A 5660-nucleotide genomic window follows, 5' to 3' on the forward strand; every position below is an offset into this window, starting at 1 on the left:
CAGAGACACCCCCATCACCTGCATCGTTTCCACTGGGACCAAGCCCAAGTCCACAACCCAGCGATGAACTAATGTCTCCAGCATCAAGGGAGCAGTTCCAGGCAGAGCAGAAAGCGGATGAGAACCTCAAGGGAGTTGGACGGCGGCACGGAGCGCCCCACCACCTCTCAGCTCTTCCAATAGGTCCAGGTTTGTTATAGAAGGGGGACTCTCTTATACAACGAGACCCTTTCTGGTGGACACAAGGAGGACTGGCCTCCTCAGAGACAGTTGGTAGTGCCAACTAAGTAAAGGGAAAAGCTGGCGCGACCACCACCCGGGTAACCTTTCCACGTTCAGCTTTGTCCGGGTGGAAGCCCATTGGTCGTACCACTCCCGGTTGGACCGCATTTATTTATCACGCTTCCACCTTTCACGAGCCCATTCCTCCAGCATCGGGCCAGCCCTATTTTCTGACCATCATTTAGCCACCGTGACGGCCTCCCTCTGGGCAGAGAGGCCAGGGCCGGCCTATTGGCATTTCAACAACAGCTTGCTGGAGGATGCAGGCTTCGTGACATCCTTCCGGGAGTTCTGGCTGGCCTGGCGAGGGCAGTGGTATGCCTTTCCCTCGGCGCGACGGTGGTGGGACCTGGGGAAGGTGCGTGCCCGGCTCTTCTGCCGTGACTACACCTGGGGCGCCAGCCGACGGAGGGATGTGGCGATAGAGCAGTTGGAACGGGAGGTCTTAGAGCTGGAGAGGTGTCTGGCCGCCAGCCCCGAGGATCCGCCCCTCTGTGGAGCGTGCCGGCAGAAGCGGGAGGAGCTCCGGGCCCTCGAGGACCATCGGGCCCAGGGTGCCTTTGTTCGAATCCGCATCCGCCTCCTTCGGGAGATGGATCGTGGCTCCCGCTTCTTCTACACCCTGGAGAAAAGGAGGGGGGGGCCAAGAAACACGTTACCTGCCTTCTGGCAGAAGATGGCACCCCCCTCACGGATCTGGTGGAGATGTGCGGGAGGGCAAGAGCCTTCTACGCAAGCCTTTTCTCCCCGGATCCGACCGATCCTAACGCTTGCAGAGTGCTCTGGGAGGAGCTCCCTACAGTCAGCGTGGGAGACCGAGACCGGCTAGAGCTGCCTCTCACTCTGGCCGAGTTCTCGGAAGTCCTCTGCCGCATGCCCACCAATAAATCTCCAGGCATGGACGGGCTGACCGTGGAGTTCTACCACGTGTTCTGGGACGTCCTCGGCCCAGACCTAGTCACCGCCTGGGCCGAGTCTTTGCAGAGCGGGGTCCTCCCTCCCTCGGGGTCCGTGCTGGCGGATGTGGTCCACCCAGACCAGATCTACACCGTCCTGGGCCGCAGCATCTTTGACAACCTATATCTGGTCTGGGACCTTTTGGAACTCTGATGTAGGGATGGTCTGTCATTCGCCCTCCTGTCCTTGGATCAGGAGAAGGCGTTTGACCGGGTGGATCATGGGTATCTCCTAAGCACTCTGCAAGTGTTTGGCTTCAGACCCCAGTTTGTGGGTTTTTTCCAGGCACTGTATGCCTCCTCAGAGTATCTGGTCAGTCTCAATTGGACCCTGACTGAACGGGTCAGCTTCGGGCAAGGAGTACGGCAGGGGTGCCCCCTCTTGGGCTAGCTGTACGCTCTGGCGATTGAGCCCTTCCTCTGTCTCCTCCGAAGGAGGTTGACAGGGTTGGTGCTGCAGGAGCCAGAGCTGCTGCTGGTCCTGTTAGCATACGCTGATGACGTGCTCCTCGTGGTCCAGGACCCGGGCAACTTGGCCCTGGTGGAGGTTTGCCAGGCCATCTATTCGGCAGCCTCCTCCACCCAGGTCAACTGGGTCAAGAGCTCTGGCCTGGTGGTCGGGGACGGCTGGCAGGCGAGCTCCCTCCCACCCGCGCTTCAGGCCATCCGGTGGAGCGCAGATCCGCTGCTCTATCTCAGCGTTTACCTTTCTGCCACGCATCCATCTCCACCGGAGAACTGGCACAATTTAGAGGGTGGGGTGATAGAGCGGCTCCAGAAATGGACAGGACTACTCCGGTGCCTCTCCCTTCGAGGGAGAGTGCTGGTGGTTAATCAACTAATCCTGTCCATGGTCTGGTACCGGCTCAACACCCTGGTCCCGGCCCCGGGTTTCCTGGCCAACCTCCGGACATTGATTCTGGAGTTCTTTTGGTCAGGACAGCACTGGGTCCCTGCAGGGGATTTTCCATCTAACCCTGGAGGGAGGGAGGGCAGGGCCTGAAGTGTCTGTACACTCAGGTCCATGTCTTCCGCCTCCAGGACCTGCAGAGGCTCCTTTATGGTGCAGGTAGTCCGGCATGGAGCATACTGGCGCACGCCTTCCTGCACCGCTTCTGAGGGCTCCGATACGACCGGCAGCTCTTTTATCTCCATCCGAGAGGTCTTCCGCGAGACTTCTCGGGGCTGCCGGTCTTCTACGAGGACCTCCTCCGGACCTGGAAACTGCTTTCAACGACCAGGTCTGTGGCGGCCACCAAGGGGGCAGATCTCCTCGTGGAGCCCCTGCTACACAACCGCCAGCTTCGCGTGCAGGTGGCGGAGTCCCCCTTGGTGCGCCAGAGGTTGGTCCTGGCAGAAGTCACAAGAGTCAGAGACCTCCTGGACTACGACCGGGGAGACTGGCTGGATTCCCTGACAATCGCTCAGCGCATGGGGCTCTCCAGATCTCGTACTCCCTGGTGCGTACTTCAGGAGGTGAGGGCCGCTTTGCCACCTGCTGCTCGGGTTTACCTCAACAGGGTCCTGCATGAGGGCGCGCCCCGCCCACCCTCCACCCCAGGCCCTCTGGACCTTTTCATTGGGCCCCTGCCCAGTGGACCCAACCGACCCCCCCCGCCCCCTTCACCATGAGCCAGCTGCATGAGCTGCAGCTAGTCTGCTTCCAGACCATGCCAAGGAAACATCTATACACACTTGTGCTCCACACCCTTCACGCCCTCTCCCTCATGTCCCGCCCAGATACAAAATGGCGGGACCCGGTGGGCCAGCCTATATTCCACCTTGGTCCTGAGGCCTGCCGGGGATATCAGTTGGTGGCTCCTTCATGGAGCCGTGAGCACGCGCATGTACTTGGTGCAGTTCACCCCTATCCCAGACACCTGCCCGTTTTGCGGCGTGAGGGAAACCCTGGCACACATATCTGGAGTGTGCCAGGCTGCAGCCCCTATTCCGGCTCCTCACCAATATTTGATTATGCTTTTGGTTGCACTTTTCACCTCACCTTCTTATTTATACACTCCCTGTCCGCGGCCCCACAAAGTCACGGGATCTCCTGGTCATCCTCCTCCTGGCCCTAGCTAAAGTGGCCATCTGTAAAACCAGAGTGAGGAGGTTGGCCGATGGAGTCTCCTGTGATTGTAGGGCCTATTTCTGATCCGCTATCCCTTCAAGTATCCGGGCAGAGTTCCTCTGGGTGGTGTCCACTGACTCCCTTCCCACCTTTTGAGGAGCAGTGGGCGCTGTCCGGGGTTCTCTGCTCGGTGTCCCCAGTCCGGTTCCCTTGGTTTGACCCTTTGACCGCACTCCTGTCCCTGTTATTTCATTAGTTGTACCCCCGGATTTATTTGGTGTCCAGGCCTGTGGATCCTCCCCTTTCCCGGATCCCAAGAGGATTACTCTCCTGTCGCCATCCGGCCCGACTCTGTCACACATGTTAATTCTCTAAAGCCCTTTTATTCCCGAGAAATCAAGGATGCTGAGTGGCCTGAAGGAGTTCACTATGAAGGAAAAAGCAACGGTGGCGTAGAAGAGGTGAGCCTTTCATAACCCTTGGGCGTAAGCAGTGACAGCAAATCCAGGAGTTGTGCACCAGCTTCGGGCCAATGTTTTCAGCCACCCCAGGATGGACAGAACGGGCATACCACTCCATTGACACAGGTGATGCTCGCCCAATTTGAGCCCTACCCTACCAGATGGCTCCTCAAGCCAAAACCACAATAGAAAGGGAGATCAAGGACATGTTACAGATAGGTGTAATCCACCCCTCTGAGAGTTCTTGGGCTTCTCCAGTGGTTCTGGTCACCAAACAAGATGGGGAAATCCACTTTTGCGTGGACTACAGTAAGCTAAATGCTGTAACTTGCCCAGAGAACCATCTCATGCCACGCACAAATGAGCCATTGGGGAAACTGGGATGTGCACAGTTCATCTCCAGCTTAGACTTAACTAAGAGGTACTGGCAAATGCTGCTAGATGACCCAGCTAAGGAAAGGTTAGCCTTCATCACCCATGGAGGGCTGTATGAATTTACTGTGCTCCCTTTCAGACTGCAAAATGCACCTGCCACCTTCCAGAGACTGGTAGATAACCTTCTGGCTGGATTTGGGGAATTTGCACTCGCCTACCTCGATGATGTGGCCATATTCTCAGATTCATGGGCGGAACACCTGGAACACCTCCAAGCTGTCTTCCAGCGCATAAGGGAGGCAGGATTAACCGTTAAGGCCAAAAAGTGTTAAATAGGTCTAACGTATCTTGGACACCAGGTGGGTCAAGGAACTATCAACCCCCTACAGGCTAAAGTAAATGCTATCCAAAATTGGCCTGTCCCTAAGTCAAAGAAGCAGGTCCAATCCTTCTTGGGCTTGGCCAGTTATTACAGACGATTTGTACCATACTACAGCCAAATTGCCACCCCAGTGACAGACCTAACCAGGAAAAAACAACCAAATGCAGTTCAGTGGACTGAGAAGTGTCAGAAAGCCTTTAACCAGCTTAAGGCAGCCCTTATGTCTGATCCTGTACTAAGGGCCCCAAACTTCGACCAAGCTTTTGTCGTAACCACAGATGCATCCGAGCGTGGTGTAGGAGCAGTTTTAATGCAGGAAGGACCAGATCAACAATTCCATCCTGTCGTGTTTCTCAGCAAAAATCTTTCTGAGAGGGAAAGCCACTGGTCAGTCTCAGAAAAAGAATTACGCCATTGTGTGTGCTCTGGAAAAGCTACGCCCATACATTTGGGGACGGCGTTTCCACCTGCAGACTGACCATGCTGCACTGAAGTGGCTTCACACGGTCAAAGAGACTAACAAAAAGCTTCTTCGGTGGAGTTTAGCTCTTCAAGACTTTGTTAGAGGCTCCTGAAATGTGTTGTATCTCAAAATCAAAGTGGCTGATGCACTCTCCTAGAAGGTTTTCCAGAATCAGCTGGGTAAAAATGTCCCTGTATTCTAAGTCACTGTAGTCCCTGAAATGTGAAAAATACTGTTTAGTTCTTCATGTAATTAGTAGTAAAATTAGAGGTGTATGTATCTTATTAACTCTGTTTCCCAAACCTCCAAGAAGAAATCCCAGCCAGTGTGAACTGGACCTGAACCAGGCTGGCCAGCACTGTGAGTGTGTGTGTAGCTCCCTGTTATAAACACCCAGCCAGCCAGTTAGCTATAAAATCCCTCTTAGTAGCTCTTCTCTACTTGCTTTACCTGTAAAGGTTTAAAAAGTCTCCCTGCTATGCATAAGTAAAAGGAAGAGAGTGGGCACCTGACCAAAAGAACCAATGGGAAGGCTAGAACTTTTTAAAATCGAATAAAAAAACCTTCCCCTTTGTCTGTCTGTGGTTGTTCTCCCGGGAAGAGGGGATAAAGCAACTATGCTGTAAAAAGCTTGGGCCAGGTATGAAAAATCATCAGATCACACCTAGAA

The sequence above is a fragment of the Natator depressus genome, chromosome 21 (genome assembly GCF_965152275.1).
Source record: "Natator depressus isolate rNatDep1 chromosome 21, rNatDep2.hap1, whole genome shotgun sequence".
Classification (NCBI taxonomy): Eukaryota; Metazoa; Chordata; order Testudines; family Cheloniidae; genus Natator; species Natator depressus.